Here is a 19210-nt window from a genome sequence, read left to right on the forward strand (position 1 = left end):
CTTAACCAAGTGATCAAAGTTAACTCCCGATAAATGCTCTGAGTAATGCATATCACTTGTGTGGTATTTTTGCCAAAAATGCATAACCTTAATTAAAGTCTATAAAACAGACCAGAATAGAACAAAAGAAACCATCATCTTCAACAGTGCCAAGGACTGGAAAAACAAAGACTGAGCGCTGGCCCAGATTAGGGGAGACAGAGGAGAAAGAACAAAGAAGTGCAATGGAGGGTCCTAGACTGAATTGTGAACTAGGAAAAGGACATAAGTGGGGAAACAAGTGAAATTCAGATAGTCTGTCAACTATGATTTTCATCATTTTGTAATTTATAATACTGATTACTGTTTCTTTCCTGGTTTTAATCATTTCACTATGGTCATGTATAATGCTAACATTAAGGGAAGCTGCATGATAGGTATATAGAAACTTTGTACTTTCTCCAAGTTAAAAAAAAAAAGTATTTTTAAACTAAATATTTTTAAAAGGAAGACAAAGGAAAAGTGTGCTAACTCACATTGATTAGCTAACCTGGACTTGTGGAACCACAGGTCAGAAGCCAAAGGCTCAACCCTCTATTTCCGGCCACCTTGTAAAAATTCATTACAATAATGAGTTAACATTTATTGCCACTTAATGTTTGCCAAGCAAGAGCCATGCCAAACACATTCATGCATCACTCACTATCATCACAAATTTATGAGGCTAGTCCCATTTTTATTCCCATTTTACAGATGAGGAAACTGAGGCTTAGGGAGAAGTAAATTTCCAGGGTTCTCACATCAAGAAGGAGGCAGGGCCAGGTCTGGCCCTCAGGCATTGTCAATCTAGAATCCACCTGCTCAACCTCAGGGATCTGCTGTCATCATATTGAGTGGCTAGTCTGGTTCCCAGGGGCTGGGAGGCCAAAAACTCTGCTGTGAGAACCCATTTGTGGAAGAGGTAGCTGGGGTGAGAGGCAGGCCTCGAGTGTGGAGGGATGGGGAGAGCTCCTGGAGAGGGACTTGGGGATATACAACCAAGGGAAGATTGGGGTAGAAGTGAATTTGGAGAGTGGAGGGAGACGAGGAGCCCTATCACAAGAGGCGCTTCCCAGGCCCCCAGAGGGTTTGTCCTGCCAGCCTGGAGCTCCTGCCTCCTACCAGAAGGCTAAGGCAGGGGCAGATTCCAGGCCCTTCGGAGGAGGAATCCGCTGACCACATAATCACAGATTCGGGTCAGCCAGGGCTGAAGTCTGAAGTTCCACTGTTGCATTTTTTCCCTTCATTCAGCAATTTTCTTATGAAATTAAAATAGAATTGATTTCCTCCATCCCCTTCCCTTAAATTAGGCATTAGGAAAGACATAAGCGATGGGCATATTGGAGATTTGAACATCAACTCAAACCAGCAGAGCACATTTGCAAGATGGTTTTTTAGCCCCTGTTATTAGGAGAGTGCTTTGTGAAAGCCTATTTTTTTGGTTGTATCTCCTCCTCCCTAAGAAAGGAAAGCTTTTGTTTTTCTCTCTTTTGGGGTAAAATGGGCACTTTTTCCTAATCCTCTGTTCCGCGGGTCTCAGGTTGGAAGCTTTCTCTTTTTTTTCTAACCTTGCCCATGTGATATTTCCCCAGAAGTAGACACACAGCAGGTGACATTGCTATTTAGGGAACTGTCATTTCTGGAGAAATAGTTCATCATCAGGAAGCCCACAGCCTCCTATCTGCAGTGACCACAGGCCATCAGCTGGGTCCAGAATGGAACCTCACAGCTGGAGGAAGCTGCTTCAATTACAAAGCACTCAGGAGAACCCAAGTCTCAGAGAGGTCAAGAGGCATGCCTAAGGTCACACAGCACGTGGGTTTTCTCTAAGATAGCTGTGGGATAACAAAACAGCCTGGAAAGGAGTCAAAATCTCAACTCCGGCACAAATCCTGATTAGCAGATGTCTGTCTGGAGTAGGGCAGCCCACTAGAAATGTGAGCCACATTAAAAAGTTTTAATTTTTTAGGAGCCAGGTTAGAAAAAAAAAAAAAGCCATGGCCTGTGTGGCTCCATTGGTTGGGTGTAGTCCCTCCCATTGAAAAGTGGCTGTTTAGATTCCTGGTTAGGGCAGATGCTCAGGTTATGGGTTGCTGACTCAGCCCCTGGTAGAGGGCGTTGGTTAGGGGAAGTTGCAGGAGGCAGCCAATTGATGTTTTGCTCTCACATCGATGTTTCTCTCTCCCTCTCCCTTCTTCTAAAAATCAATTAAAAAAATCTTTAAAATATAAAAAGAAACAGCTGAAATTCATTTTAATAATATATTTCATTTGACTCAAGAGATCTACAATGGTATTATCTCAACATGCAATCAACACAAAATAATTAATGGGGCATTTTATATTCTGGTTTTCCTAATAACTGTCTGGAATCCAGTGTGTATTTTGCACTTCCTGCACATACTGGTTCAGACTTAGCCACCTTTCAAGTGCTCCACAGCCATGTGTAACCAGAGACTAGACCAGGGGTGGGCAAACTTTTTGACTCGAGGGCCACAATGGGTTCTTAAACTGGACCGCAGGGCCGGAACAAAAGCATGGGTGGAGTGTTTGTGTGAACTAATATAAATTCAAAGTAAACATCATTACATAAAAGGGTACGGTCTTTTTTTTTTTTTTTTAGTTTTATTCATTTCAAACAGGCCGGATCCGGCCCGCGGGCCGTAGTGTGCCCACGGCTGGACTAGACAGTGCTGGTCTAGACCAGGGTTTCTCAACTTTTTAAAAATGTTCACTTCCTAAGAAACCTATTTAGACATTTTTCCTTCATTCCCCCATGAAATTTTAATTCTACAGGTATGTTCTATAGCTGTCCGTGGGCTTTATGCACATCTTATCGCTGTTTATGCACTTTATGAATATGATGCATATGCATAAGAAGAGGGTGATTTTTTTCACCCATCTCCTCCCTCCAAGAACCAATTTTCACCTCTTGTGGGCGGTAGCACCTGTGATGCATGATGTAGAACCAGCAGGAACAGCCCTGAACTTTCCGTTCTGATCTGTAAAATGAGGACTGGTGAGTGGGCAAAGCAGTTCTTGTGGGAAAGCCTCTCGCATTGCTGAGTGTGGCACTCGTGCTAAAAGTGGGTTGAGCTGGTACTTCTAACACGTTGTTCCCTGCCACACTGTTCCCTGCCACACTGTGGGCAGCACTGGGGAGGTAGACCCTCTCCTTGGCCTGCATGTAGTTCCAGGGGTGTGTGCTATTTGCCCTGGTCGTCTCTCCTGCCTCAGGGGACTCCACCACACTGTACAGGGAGAGATCAGAGGTGATGTCCTTCAGCCTTCCCACAGCGGGCCAAGCTCAGTAGGACCTTTCGGATTGCAGCTTCATGTCCAGGGGACATGGACCAGGAAAAATGAACACAGATCCAGGATGTTGAGGGAAGAGTCTAGGAAGATGACCATGACCTACCCAGCATGCTGTCCCCAAGCTGAACCTCAGGCGTGTGGAGCTGACTTGAAGATGCCAAAAGCTTCCAAGCAGAGCTCCTGAAGGAGAGGACCCAGAGCTTGGCAGGGGGAGCCTTTGGTTTTAGCTTCCCACCAAGTCTGAGATCTTATAACCCATTTGCTCTTCCAGTGGAGGGAATTGGGCCAAGGGCCCCCGCAAAGCTTCAGAGACCAGATACACTGTGGAGCTAACATTTAAGGTAACCCTAACTCTTGATGAGGCCCACTCCTGGGATCCCAGCTCCTATCAAGATGCAGAACTCCCAAATTGCTCAAATGTGAAGAACAACTCAGAGGTATGCACATACAAGGCACAGGGTAATTCATAGGGGAGGTGGAGAGAATCATTCCATTGATTCGGATGAAGTCTTCTCCACCGAAAAATATCAAAATTTGCATGAAAGACATTTGCTAAAGTAGCAGCAATTTAAATACACTGTGAAGAGCTCTGAATAGAAATATAGACATTCTCACATGGAAACCTGTATAGAATGGCTTCCCGTCTGATGGCTGTTCTACAGGTTCACTGTTAGCCTGGGGTGGGGGTTCACTGATAGCCTGGGCCGCCTAACCTGTGTGTGGGGGTAGAGGATCCTCACTCAGAACTGCCTCTCTGCCTGGCTCTTTCCTTCAATGATAGGCAGCCCCAGAGCCCAGATTTTGCCTCCAAAGAGAGAATTCAGTATTCATGACAGAACTCCAACAACAAATGGGGCGCTTAGAGGAGGGAGCACCACAGGTCTCCCAATCTGAGCACCCCGGAGAGCTGCAATGGTGCCCAGTCCCCCCTCCTCTCCAGCCTGAATCTGTGTGTTGAAAGCTGACTTTCCTAATCCCTGAACCACAGCTTCCATTTCTGAGTCAGTGAAGGCAGTGGTTCCATGGACACATCTGCCAACTTGCCTTTAATTGCTCTGAGGACAGAAACGGTGCTAAGCCAAAAGAGTGGGCTGGCGCTCAACAGGCAGAGGTGGTGGGGCCAGAGTTAGTCCCACTGCAAGCTGAAGATACACACGCTTTGAAGCAGGTGGCAGGGACAACAAGAGCCACGCCAGGAGAAAGGTCAGTGTGCAGAGGAGGACGGGGCAGACAAACCAAAGGAAGCGGAGGCAGAGACAGGAGAAAGAGAGAGAAACCTGGGTATTCAGCTTTCGGATGACATTTCCTTGAAACCAAACCATTTTCCATCCACTCCCCAGGTGTGTCTGTCGAGCCAGTCTGAGCTATTTTGAGGGACTTCTGTTTCTTCAAAGTCTATTTCCCTGATGAGAACATCTCCTCTACATCACCACCTCACTTGGATCTTCAATCCATTCCTTGCTCCTTCCTCAGCAAACAGATAAATGATCCTGGCTTTCCTGGCTCAAGAGCTGCCTCCGTGTCCCCTCCTCGATCTGTGTCCATGGTCCCGTCCTCCCCATCCCAAGTCCTGCACCCTGGGCCACGGGTTCATCCAAAGTGCAGACTCCAAACCACTTTAATTCAAATGGGCACCTGGCACTCCCCGAGGCAGCACAGCTTGTCCAAGAAGCAGAGCTGAATGTCAACACCTTCATTTCACTGCCATGTAACTCGCGGGGCAACAGCCCAGGAAGCAGCTGTATGGGCTGATAAGGGCTGCTCTGCCTTGTCAGAGTCCTCAGGCACCACCTGCAGAAACGGGCCAGCAATGCGGGGCCAGCATGCGTGTCAGGTGTCCAGTCTCCCCCTTGAGCCACCTGCACACAGGCACACCATACTGCCGCCAGGCCATGTCCACAGGGTCCCTCAGGAGATGGGCTGGTTTTCTCCTGCTGTACCTAAAGCAATACTAGCCCCTGCTCAGCCCTTTTCAAAACCAGGAGACAGCTTCCTGCAGTGATTAAGGGCCTGTGCACTGGCACTTACTAGCTCTGAGACTGTGGACAAGCTGCTTAGCTTCTTGGTACCTCGATTTCTTCATCTGTTAAATGGGGATATTGAAGTCCCTATCTCATAGGTCTGACTTAGAAAGTATTGAGACAACGCTTGCAAAGACCTTAGAATAGTGCCTGGGACATAATAAACACTCAGTAAAAGGATCTGCCATTATTATTGTGAAAACATTCAAGTCCTTCACTGGTTTTTCTTTGCTTTTACAATGAAAACAGCTATCTACACTGTGGCCCACAGACCCGGCATGGTTTGGCCCCTGCTGTCATCCCCATGCCATCTCAATGACTGCATGTCCCCTTGATCTTGCACTCAGACCACACTAGCCTTTTCCCTGTGCCTGGCACTGGCCCTGCATCTCCCATCATAGGGATTGTGGCCATGCCGTTCCCTCTGCCCAGCATGCTCTTTCATCCCTTCCTGTTTGGTTAATGTGGTCACTTCCTCCGCTTCTCCACCCCATTGCCATTCCCTCAGGCAGCCTTCCCTATCCAAGTCCAACCTGCCATGATTGGCTCTGGAAGGACCAGACCATTGTGCACAACTCCAGGGAGCGCTGCTCAGATTGCAACCACGTGGATGGCGCCCCCTAGAGCTGTACACAGTGCTTCCCTGCAGGTCAGGGGTTGAGCCAGAGACAGGAAAGGGCTTATGGGGGTGGGGGACAGGATTCACATCATTGGATAGAGAGGGAATAAGAACATGAAAACAACATGAACATTTGCCAACATTTTCTTTGTGACTCAGGGTCGAAGCACTGATGACTTAGTCTTATTCTCACATGGCTTCCTCTATCATTTTTTCCACTATGGCCTGGATATCTATAGCTAAGGTCCCACTTATAGAGAGCACAGGAGGAAAAGGCTACTCGAGTCCTTCCCTACAGCTACCTCGAAAGCAGATCTGCACAGCCCATCTTACATATGTAATTTCACATTTATTTGTTTGCCTCTGTGATTAATACCTGCCACTCCAACCAGACAAAGTAACATGCAAACAGGGGCCACATCTGCTAAGCTCCTGGCAGTTCCCTTCAGTGTCAGTGCGCAGGGTTGTCTTCCAGCCCCAAATTGCCAAGACAAGTGCCAAAAGTTCCAGCCCACTCCCTGGTGAGGGAGAAGGAGAGTTAGGAGCCTCAGCCACACCGGCTAATAAGTTCATGAGTCAGCCCAGTCATCAAGGGAGGTATTGACAGTTGTGTCCAGGTGAGCTGCTGGGTTGGAGCCTTCCTACCCCTGTGTACATGAACTGGGGGGCAAGCCTGGGATCACCTTGGAAGCGTCAGATGAAGGACTGGCTGAGGCTGAGGACCCGAGTAAACTGGTTTAGAATGTGGCCGGGCCATTGGCATTTTGGGCAAGCCTCCCCTACTCCTGGGATTGTGTGAGTCTTCAAGCTGTCGGGGGAGGGGAGCACAGCTGAGAGAGTCTGCAACAGGAGGCCCCAAAGGTCTTTTACTTCCCTGGAAATCCAAGGTGTGATAAAGGAATAGAAAAGCCAACATTCAAAGATGAGATGCTGCTTCAAGTCTTGGCGCCCAAGTGAAGAAGGAAAATTAATGACAGATCAGCAAGACAGGTGTTTAGGAAACAGGAATTTTGAATTGGAGGAAAAGAGGAATACTAAATTGGTGTTTTTTTAAAAAAAAAGACAGGGTCTACTCAATTTTGACAAGTTCTTAATTCAGGTTAGAGGATATCTAAATAGAGTATTAAAAACATTGAGCATTGAGACTTATATAGAAGAAACCCAAGTGTCCATACAATGGAAAGACTGACCAATCCCAGAGGGAGGGGGAGGTTAACCAAAGAACTTGTATGCATATAGGCATAACCCATGGACACAGACAATAGTGTAGTGAAGGCTTGGGAGGGAGTCGGGGAGTGGGGGTGGTGGTGGAGGGGGTCAATGGGAGGAAAAAAGAGGGCACAGCTGTGATACTTTCAACAGTAAAGATAATTTTTTTAAAAGGAATGAAATTCTGACACATGCTACAAGATGAATGAACCTTGAAGACATTTTGCTAAGTAACTAAGACAGTTGCAAAAGACAAATTCTCTCCCATTCCACTTAGATAGCATGCCTAGAGCCGTACAATTCATTGAGACAGAAAGTAGACTGGTGGCTGCCAGGGACTGAGGGTTTGGGGCAATGAGGAGTTAATGGGTAGAGAGTTTCTGTTTTATAAGATGAAAGAGTTCTGGAGATGAATGATGGTGATGGTTGCACAATGTTACGTATGTATTTAACCACTGAGATGTACACTTAAAAACGGTTAAGATGGTACATTCTATCTTAGGTATATAGTGCCACAATTAAAAAAAAAAAAAGGGGATACAAACCCCAAACACTGAGACTTTAGCTGCATTCTGGTAAAAAAAAATGGCAGAGATCCCAACCAAAGCAGGCCTTTGGATATGAAAGACACACATGTTTTGAGCAACTACTGTGTGCCTGGTGCTATGCTAGGCTCCCCAGTATACACTGTATTTGTTTACATAGTAGCATTATGAGATCAGTATCACTCCTTTAATTTACTGTTGATGAGACAGGTTCAGAGAGGGTGAGTGACTTCTTCTAGGCCATGGAGGGAGTAGGACACTGCTGGGCTCTGACTCCTATCTGATGAGCAGGCAACAAGCCTTGTACGTGTCAAAAAGGGAGCATTTGAGGATAGACTTACAAATCTATCAGCTCATCCATATTTACTTTTCACCATTATTTTCAGGCAGGGGCTTAGGGTTTCTAAATATTTAGATTTTCATTTGTAAAGTGACAGGATCCTGCCAGTGACAGGAAGTCTCAGAGGGAACAGGATTCACTCCTCTTTGAGTGTCACATCCCTAATGACCTTTCGTGCTGTATCAGTGCTTCTGGCCGCCTCGATGCTAACGCTGGCCAGCAGCAGCCAACTCTGACATCAAATGAACCTGTTGATGCAAATAGTCATTTGCAGCAGCAATAATAGAAATTACGGGCAGGGAGAGAGAGCGTTGCCATTTGCAAAGTGGCCCTGACTGGGAGGCTCACAGGCGGGCAGAACAGGTGTGATACCATGTTACAGAGGGCAGGGAGGAGAAGAAAGCTGGGGATGTGCACAGCCAGGAAGGGAGCCACCTGACCCCCAGGTGCACCATTTGATTCCAAGGTCTGTGCTCACTGCACCAGCCTACCTGTCATCAAACACATGATGGAAGCGACAGCAGGCCACGGTGACAGAGAGGCCACCTCACAGCATGAGCCATGCGGGACCCAGGGAGAAGCCTGAGCTGAGACAGAGGGCTACCTTAGGGGTGATGGGGAGGGATGGAGAGGAGCCGATGACCCTGTTTGGGGACTGGCTATCTCCCAAGGCATGGGGCATAGGAAGGGGCAAGGAGCAGCCCAGGGAGCAAAATGGAAGGCTCTTGCAAGTCTGCACCTAACAGTGAGCATCTCACCTGCCCTGGGTGTCTCACCTGTCCGACCTAGTCGCTCACAACTGAGCAGGGATGCGGTGAGTCCCGGAGTGGCGGGGAGGGGATTCAACCTGTGTCCAGCCCCAGGGCAACCCTGCAGCTTCCAAGCAGAGAGCATCCCTGCAACAGCACCGCCCCATCTGCCTCACCCTCAGCACCTGTTATTTCCCCCCGGGGAACCTTAAAGAGGCAGGGTCTGCGGCCCTCTGGGCTCAGGAGACGTCTGGGTGTGGTCTGTAGACAAGAAGAAACTTTGCTCAACAAAGTAGTCAAATGTAAAGTAACTGAATCAGAAAGTAATTAGAAGTAAATGAAGGCGGCTAGTTGTTGGATCCCTGGCCTAAACTTTTGAATCATGCAAGTAAAGAAAGAAAATGTACCTTAGCAAACAGAGTGCTAGAATTTAAAATCAGGTTTAAAAAACATCAGAATCTACCATCAATGTTACTAAGTGCTGTTAAAAGGAGAACCACAAACTAAAAAATACATAAATATATATGGTAGAGAAAGTCAATGTCCTTAATATAGAAAATGTTCTTACAAATCAATAACAAGGATGAGTGTGTAAACAGAAAAAAGAAATAGATAACATGAATAGGAAATTCACTATGATTCATGTCACCAATGAGGAGAGAGTCAATGTCTCTAAAAACCAAATTTAAATTAGGCATCTAGGTTTGCTTTTCTAAGCAGTAAAGAGCTTTTAAAATAATATACAGCACTTTGCTAGCATGAAATTAAATGGGCAGCTCAGTTCATTGCTGGTGGGGTTGTAAATCTCCTGTGGGGCTGACCTCCGGGCTGGAAGCCGCCTAATAAGAGGTGAGTCACACCAAGGCTGCCACAGGGAGCAGAACCAACCATAACGAAAGAAAGCCGAGAACCAAAACTACAGGCCAGGGCATCAATTTCTAAAGGACAATATACCACCAAGAATAATCTATTCCAGAAATTCAAAGAGTATTACAATTTAGCATCCCTCATGTAATCAATTGTATCTATAGGTAGAAGTACATCCCCAAGGATGTCAAAATAGATTAGACAAAGTTCCTTATCAGTTTATAATCTGTAATCCAGGAGAGAAAGAAGGTTTCCTTGACGGGAGGGGGAAACGTGCGTTATATCTGCATTTACTGTGTACCTGCCCTGTGTCGGGGGTTATAACGGAGAGCAAGACTAAGTCTCTGCCCACATGCAGGTTACATTCTAGTGGTGTGACAGGTGATATAACCTAGTAAACAGATGAAAAAAAAATTTAAAAATAAGTGATAAGAGTCTATAAAGAAAATCAGGACCAGGGCTGAGGGAATGATGAGTAGCTGACTTCCTGTCTTCTGGGAGAAGAGTCAGGACAGGCCTATAACGCCAGATGCAGGACAGAGGTCCCGCTCCAACCACTATGGGTCAAGATGGCGATCAAGATGCCAGCACTTCAAACAAACAAACAAACAGCAGCAGCGACAAGCAGAGCAGCGTGTGTGAGGGTGTAAAGATTTTTCCAAGATTCTTTGGGGAAAAATTGTGAAAGCTAAACAAATTAGAACAGGTCCAGAACCCAAAGACTGGATTTTTGTCAACAGCAATGATCCCAATGAAGGGGAAAACTGCCTGGCCCCCTCCACCAGGAACCGGTAACGAGCAGGGCTGAGAAGACAGGGCGTTGCCGTATGGGAGATGGAACCCCCCACCCTGCCCCAGCAGGGGAAACAGCAACTCCCAGTTCCAAGAGCAGAAAGAGAGACATTTAAAGTAGTTGATTCAGTGCAAAACTGCCTCTGAAATGTCATCAGGAAGGAATTTCCCTCACGCTAACGACCTCATCTTACTCTTAAGAGCCCCCTATCAACCACAGTCTTTCCCCAGGAGGACTTCCCTAAAGTGTGTCCTTTCCGGCCACAACTGGTGGCATGTGTGACAGTGATCCGTGGCTCCAAATTTGTCCCTAGCTCCCTTTCATCCACCGACAGTCCAGCTGCCTGTTTGGAACACGCCTGGTGCCCCTGGCCACACAGGTGGTGGCCGCTCTGGGAGATGTTCACACCCAGCCCTTACCCCACTTCCTGAAGGGACATTCCAGGAGGCACAGTGGCCAAGAGCCCAGACTTTCGTGTTGGACAGACATGGGCAATGCTCATGACATGAAATGGGACTGAGAAGATCTGAGTAGACTCGGGCAAAGAATTCCAGACAGCAGGAACAGCTGAGGAAAGGTCCGAGTCACAAAGCCTGAAGAATGGTCAGATTCTGGGCAGGGAGCATGTGGAGAGGGAGGTGAGCCGGCGTCAGATGGCTGGCAGGGCCCTGAAAGGCCTGATGAAGGGTTCAGGCTCGGTGACAGAGCAGCGGGAAGCCCACTCAGCCTTAAGCCAGAGAGTGACATTATCCCATTTTCCTTTTTAAAGAAAGAACACGGTGGTGATGGTTTGAATCCATGCAAAGAAAAGATACAGAGGGAGAGACGAGTGAGGCTGTCAGCTGCGTGTCTCTGAGCTCGTTTTGCAATTACTCCTTCCTCTGATAACTTGGATGGTTGCCATTCTTTCCACTGTTTCCTTCTCAGCAAAGGCCCAAGTTTCAGGCACATGAGGCCAGTGGAGAGAGCTTCCCAGGGCACTGATGGTAAACAACCCTCACCTGTGCTTGAGCAGTGTCACCAGAAACACTCACAGGCGGCAGCAGTCAGGCAAGCCAAGGAGGTCTGTCTGTGAGTCCAGGTGGGCTCGTGCACCCCTGGGCCCAGGCATGTGTCGACACCAGAAACCCTTAGGCAGGAGGCCCGCCATGGAAATCCAGAGATGCCCAAGCCACAGTGCTGTGAACCGATGCTGGCTACTGTCCCGCATTTTGCTCCCCAACACACATACGTGCACACGTGCATGCAACACAACATATACACACACGTGAATGCATGTCACACATACACACCCACCTGCAACCAAGTGATTTATAATATTAGCAAATATTCTTCCCTAAGTTCATGTACGAAGGCTATAAAATCCAGATTTACTTCTGTCACCTGTCTGGCTGGTGACATGATTCCCTTCAGACCCTTGCCTCTCACTACTTCTTTATTCTGACCCCCACAAAAGGGAGTTACCCCACTAACTTGCAATTCACACTCATGATTCTGTGTTCACTGTCATGATTCTGTGTTCACATTCATGGTTCTGTGTTCACACTCATGGTTCTGTGTTCACACTCATGGTTCTGTGTTCACTCTCATGGTTCTGTGTTCACACTCATGGTTCTGTGTTCACACTCATGGTTCTGTGTTCACTCTCATGGTTCTGTGTTCACTCTCATGGTTCTGTGTTCACAATCATGGTTCTGAACCACTTGCCCGGCCCAAGTGGGAACAGCATCATCTGCTCTCTTCCTATGAGGCTGTGGGATTAAAGGCCACCGTGGATTCGTGGGCATTTTCAGTGTTTGCAAGCTTCAGCAGGCAACCACACCAGACTCTGGCACAGAGAGGTTCTAAATATTAACAGGCTTGGCAGCCCATTCTCTGTATCACTCTGCAAGCACCGCTGGACTGGAAATAAATAACATGGACCTAAAGCCCTGTGCTTCCACTTGTCAGCCTCATGACTATAGATGAGGCGTTTCCCAGCTCTCAGGCTCGATGCCCCATCTGTAAATAACGCCTGTAGGAGGCATGGCACAGGGTCAGGACCAGGGCAATAAATATCGGTGGCTTTGGAGGGGAGGGAGGAAGAAAGGGAAGAGGCGAAAGAGCAAGCCGGCATGAAGTGGGAGCAGTATTATTTGCAATAATAATAATACAGGCCGAACCAGCAGTGCTGGTATCACAAATCCTCCAGCAGAAGCAGAGGAGCAGTGGTCATAAAGATAGCATCGTCCTCACTAACGACACACCAGGACTCGGGGTCCCGCTGACAGCAGGTGCAGATACTGCCAGCAGCAGGGGTGGGGTGGAATAATAGGAGGAGCAGACACAGGTAGTACATCTCACTGCTCAAGAATCCAGACTCGAGCCAAATGCTGAGTGGAAAAACCAAGTCTTCCCTAATTAGCCGAGTGACCCTGGGAAGGTTGTTTCACCTTTCTGTGCCCCGGTTTCTATGTCTGTACAATGGCACCTCTCTTTTAGTTTCCTTGTGAAGATTACATGAGTACCCATAAGGAAGAGGGCAGGGTGTAGTGGAAGGGGCCAGGCTCTTAGAGGCAGGGTATGAATTATTCGATATCCAAAGAGGGCTGCTGAAATAGACTCCCCTTGGCCAGGTCTACAGGGCCCCACCACATGCTAACCATAGGAATGAGATCTACAGAATCCCCCTTTTCTGGCTTGACAGCCTTCCCTAGGGCATCTCGGGCTGAGGGATCTCAGCTGGGTGTTTGGGAAGCCCAAGTGCACCGTCTGTCCATCCATCCATCCCTGACCTTGGCTGAGCAGGAGAGAAGGAAAGGAGGGTCACTGTACATGTGAGGGGGAATCTCTGAAGTCATAGCCAATGTCCCTTTGCTCTTCTGGTGGCCCCCTTCACTGGTCCCCGTGCAAAAAGTAAATAATAAATAAGGCAATCCACTCTGTGTTTGCTGACCGCCTCAAAGGAATGGTGTGGCGAGGTGGAAATCATCTCATTGTACATAACTGTTAGGATTTTCCCTCTTTGGGAAGCTGGAGGAAGGTTTAAGCCCTTGACCTCTATTCCCCCAATGTTCTGCTCATGGCAGGGGATCTTAGAGAAGGAAATACTCCAGTTCAGGTTTGCTGTAGGGCTGAGCATGGGAGAAGTAAAGGTGGAGGTCATCTCTCAGTAGAACAAGGAACTAGTAAAATGCACTTGGTACTGCACAGTTATAGGTAGCCAGGCAGCACAGTGTGGAGGAAAGAACATAAGATCCATTGGGAGGTAAGGGGAGATGCAGCATTCTCGTGCTGATGCCTAGAACAGTGGGAGGCACAGAGCAGGGACCAGGTAAACAGCTATTGAATCTATTAGTTTTGGATTCTTTTCTCAACTCCGATGCCAACTTCCTGTCAAGACTCTGAGCAGATCTCTCCTCTTCTTATCCTCAGTTCCTTCATCTGGCCTTGAAGACCCTTTTAAGCTCGGGTATTTTCTTCTCTTGATGCTCTGCTTTAGTTTCTTTTGCAACCTGATATTATCTTTTTCATTAATTGTTCACTGATTTTCTGTCTTCCCACTGGACAGTTTGCTCCACATGAGACTGTAAACTTGCCATTTGCTAAACCCTGTCTTCCCAACACTTGGCACAAAGCCTGTTTCATAGCTGTACATGTGAATGCATGTTGAACAAAATACTGTATTTGCCGGCGTATAAGATGATTTTTTGGCCCTGAAAAATATGCCTCCAAGTGGGGGGTCGTCTTATACGCCAGGTACACTTCAGATAGACTGCCCATAGTGCTTGCCCCGTGCCATAGTGGCCTCCCGATTCCCGTCCACTTCATTCCACATACCGTTCAGGCATCAGCAGCGCTGCTGGGTGTATGCTCGGCTGTTATGCGATTTTGCTGTTATGCGATTTTACCACACTCGCAAAATCGCACACAGCCGACCATACACCCAGTATGATAGCGCAAAATCACGAATCGCGATACCATACTGGGTGTATGGTTGGCTGTGTGCGATTTTGCGAGTGTGGTAAATTCGGGTTACCGTATATTTCTTTACATATGCATTGAAGATTCGCGATTTTGCGCTATCATGGTGCCTGTTAGAATGTTGAAGAGCTCGCACTTGCGCACTAGTGAGGTCCCAGGGAGATGCTGATGCAAGGGTGGACCAGACTGCTTCTTCTATCATTGACAGTCCCTCTAGGTTGTGGGCTGCTTGCCTGTGTTCCTGAGAAGCATCTACGGTACCAGTCTATAGAGTGTGTTTTCTTTAGTGAATTACCGGTATGTTTACCGGTAATAAACTTGCACTGTTTTATGGATATGTTTGATTACATACAGCCTTGTGACAGTTTTCCTGCATGTCATAAGCATTTGAATATAAATTAAAATGTTAAAATCAAATCTGATATTGTTTTACCTTTTATTTGGTGTGTGGAAGGTGTGCGGAAGAGGGGGTAGTCTTATACGGCGAGTATATAACAAACTCTGTATTTTGAGTGGAAATGTTAGGGGGTCGTCTTATACGCCCAGTCGTCTTATACGCCGGCAAATACGGTAAGGAGCATATGAGCTCTCTTTTATCAAGATCACATGCGGTATCTTAGCAGTGTGATCAAGATGTGGGCTCTAGGTTCAGACTGCCTGTGTTCAGACCTCAATCCCAGTACTTACTGGCCCTGTGGCTTTCTGCAAATTGATTAACTCCTTGAGGCTCAGTTTCCTCATCCGTACAATGGGGATACTGATGGTATTCACGTTGTAAGATTGTGAGAAGATTAAATAACCCTCGCAAAACTATTAGAACAGTCCTGACATATAATAAGCACTCACTACTTACTAGCCACTATATTAGGACTGTATTAGGACTGTCATCCTATATAATAAAGAGCTAATATGCAAATGGTCATCATGCCCCCATGCCCTGGTGCCAGGTGGAGAAACCTGAGGCTGCGCCCCCTGCCTCGGTGCCGGGGCCAATGGACCTGAGGCTGCGCGGGGGGACCTGAGGACGTGCCCCCTGCCTGGCGGGGCTTGACGGGGGACCTGAGGCTGCGCCCCCTGCCCTGTGGGGCTTGACGGGGGTGGGCCAGCCAGGTCAGGGTCTTGTGTGATTTCGAGGTGCATGCGGGTGGGCGGGGACTTGACTCTGGGTCCCGTGGCTTGCCCCAGACTCTGACAGGAGAGGGATTTTCATATACATTTTACTAATTTTCTTTCATCTCTGACACTTCTATTATAGAGAAAGGGCAAATAGCAATATTAAAATAATTAATTCCCTTTTAATGTGCACAGATTTCATGCACCAGGCCACTAGTCCCTTAATAATTACCTAAGTAATTTAGAGAGAGAGAGAAAAAAAGAAATTTCTTGTGAATTCCACACATGGGGTGACAGATAAGACTTATTTCATACTTAGTGCTTCAGCTGTGCCCTCCACACCTCCACTTTTCCACTTGGAATCCTGCATTCCATTTGTAATGTACATGCCTTTGCCTCTGCCTTAGATTATCATCTCTCACATCTACCATCCCCTTCCTACTCTTGTTCCAGCAAAGTGCCTCTGGGCCTTGGCACATGATGCCCCCTGTATGTGTAATGGACTTCCCAGTTCTCCTAACTCACTAACGCCTGGTCATTGTTCAAGACCAAGTCAGGTCCCTTTATGCAGGAAAATTTCCCCTATTGCCTAAGCTGCTGAAACACGTGATAAAGTTCTATTTATTTCCCTGCAGAAATATAAAATTCCCAAGACAGAACATGAAAACAACGACAAACTAGCGGGAGTGCTTTGGTATAACTCAATTGACGAGGACACCTCAATGACACCAATTTGTGGGGGGACCTAGAACTAGGGGCCCAAGTTCAAAGTGCCCACAGCCATGCTTCCCAGGTCCTCTCTGTCCCCAGAGCTGCCCTGGGTGCCTGGAGCTCACGCTCTCACTCCACCTCTTCTTCAAGTTCCTAAAGAGCTTTAATATGCCAGGTACCTCCTCTCTGGGCCTTGGCTCTGGCTGGGTGATTGGGAAAATGAAACACACTGGTCAAGGCCTGATGCCCCCAAATTGTAATTTCAAGGTAATTTGACCTCCCTTCCTCTTGGGGATGCATGGGAAAGCTAAAGTCTCCTGGAATCAGTGTTGTGAAACTCAACAAAGAATGAAGGCGCCCCTCTGCCTTGCTCCGAAGCCTGTGTGACACCAGCAGGACAATCAATTTCACAATCCTGTAAAGCTGATTGGAAGGCGATTACAAAGCCAGCGAGAGCATTCTGTCCAGGCTTTAAAAAGGCCTGTTGCCACGGAGAGGAAAGTGTATGCGGTCTGGCTAGCCACAGCATGGCCACCAACGCAAGGACTCACTTCACTTCCTCAGCTTTAATCCTTTGCTCCTGAGATCCAGAGCCAGTCCTGCCGAGGCCGATAGGGTGCATGTGTGGTGGGCGGTCCTCTAAGGATTAAGTTCAACTTGAGTAGATAGTGTTTGCACCCACCTGCTCCTGCAGGCTGACTGAGGAAAACCTCAGACTTCAGCAACGCCCTCCAATGGGCTTCTGCCTCAGTTTCCTCATGTCACTCTCTAGCTCCCTATGGAACCTGAGGAGCTAGATTAATGCATGGATTTCCTTCCTAGACATAAAGCCCCAAGTAGAAAAGAGGAAGGCGATTATATAAGGAGCTTCAGCAAAGCCCCCAGGAGGTCAGCAAAGTGCAGAGAGAATGAACCCCCTTGGCCCTCAGGCTCCTGAAACAACCTCACACACAACTTGCCATGTTCTGTGTTGAGTCTGTCTTTGTGCTTCTCCCACAGGTCTCTGGGCTCCATGAGAACAGGGCATGTTTCTCACCCATTGGGGCATCCTCGGTTATTATATTAGCTGACCCATGGGAGGGGCCTTCGGGATTCAATATCAGGTAATACTTCTATAAGCACTTTAAAGATAGGAATGACCAAATGACTTAGTCTGGGCAATGAAAAGTGAGTAAACATGACCCATTCTATCCAGGTAGATGCATTAAGAAGTAAATGACTATATTAGTCTTCAACTCTCTTTAGAGCTCAGTTTCCAACTTAGACAATTGCGAACTGAGGTTAATCTATTGTGCTCCCTCCATCTCCAACATTCTGAGAATCTGGGAGTACTCAGACACAAACACCCATGCAAAATTCCCTCCTCTCAAATCCAATGAACAGCATAGCAATATTTATAGAGAAAGGTGGCAGAGAAATGAGGCAGGAAACAAAGCAATTGTAACATTTTGGTAATATATCCAAGCCATAAAGATTTCATTAGCTTCCCTAATAGATTGCTAATGAAAAATAAGACCCTTTCCTATTTTACCTACGTTCTGAACATTAGAATCAACTTGGCTTTCCAAGCTTTGCACCCCATTTACATTAATTAGAAAGTTCCATATTAAGGAAAGCTTTTAATGGGCTGTTATTGCAGATGATTTTACTGGTGAGCCGCATTGTTCTGTTTAATAGCACATAAAATGGGATCTATAGAGGCTACTGTGATAAAATTGAACTTCTGATGGACTCCGGGGCTGAGCTGGCCTTTGTTGGGGGCTGAGGTCCAGGGAGAGTCTGATTAGGTGAAAGGGCTCTTCCCTTTCCTGGGATTGGAGATTGTTTTGAAACATCCAAATGTTTCTGACTTCAGAAGTCCACACTGCCCCCTGCCTGGGTATATCCCTGACAGACGACTTCTGGATCCTTGCACAATACCCGGCAACATCATGCATCATGGTGGGCAAGATGGAGCAGTCTTAGAACCGGGACCTAGGAACAGATTTCAGAAGAATGGATCGCCTGGCCAGGTGAAGAGTGTTGTGGAGGCAGGTGCCAGCTCTGTCCAGGGAAAGAAGGGATTTGAATATGTCTAGGGCAAAGGTGAGAGGGTACAGTGCTTGGGCAAACTGTGCTTCTAGACCTTAGGAAGTGGTTGCAAAAATGGCATAAGTCAGAACAACAACAAAATATGCCCACACATAACAGCAATTATACCAAAAAGAGCAAGGTGGGGTGAGGGGACAACTGCAATATCAGGGTGGATATAAGAGATGCGTGGGTTCTGGCATGCCACTCAGATGAACTTTTATAGGATAAAACCTGCTATTCCAGTTGTCTTGCCCCATCCGTGCTGTGCATGAGTGGTCCCACCACAGGTGTTCTTGAAGTGTCCTGGGTCCTGGCTTCCAGCTGCATATTGGTTATGGGCTCCCCACCTATCCCGTTAGTGTGTGAATAAACTGATTCTGGAGTCAATATGGGGTATAGTTTAGGGGTTTGAGCACTGGGGTTGTGTCTGGGTTCAAAACCCCAACTCTCCTGCTCTGGCTCCAGCAGCAGGAGTTAGCGCTGGGCGGGACCATGGTGTGTGGGAGGAAAGACTTTTCAGTAACCACAAGAGGCTCGCCCAGATGACAGCGACCGGCACCCTGCCTTGGTCTGGTGCCTCCGCTCATGTGCTCCACTATCCCGCTGCAGCCGATGCCCGCCATGTTCCATGCTCTGCCACCTGCTGCCAACACTCTCCATGTTCCGCCCACGCCCCCTGGTGGTAAGCGCACATCATAGCGACCAGTTGTTCCACCGTTCGGTCTATTTACGTATTAGGGTTTTATATATATACTAGAGGCCCGGTGCACAAAAATTTGTGCACTCGGGGGGGAAGGGGGGTCCCCTCAGCCCAGCCTGTGCCCTCTCGCAGTCTGGGACCCCTTGGGAGATAACGACCTGCTGGCTTAGGCCTG

General features: G+C 47.5%; 1 protein-coding gene across 1 annotated transcript in view; it reads right to left on the reverse strand.

Moving 5' to 3' along the window:
• Positions 1–19210, reverse strand: part of PTPRT (protein tyrosine phosphatase, receptor type T) — a 720009-nt gene that overhangs the window by 291896 nt on the left and 408903 nt on the right. The window lies entirely within an intron of this gene.

The sequence above is a fragment of the Myotis davidii genome, unplaced genomic scaffold (assembly GCF_000327345.1).
Source record: "Myotis davidii unplaced genomic scaffold, ASM32734v1 scaffold199, whole genome shotgun sequence".
Classification (NCBI taxonomy): Eukaryota; Metazoa; Chordata; class Mammalia; order Chiroptera; family Vespertilionidae; genus Myotis; species Myotis davidii.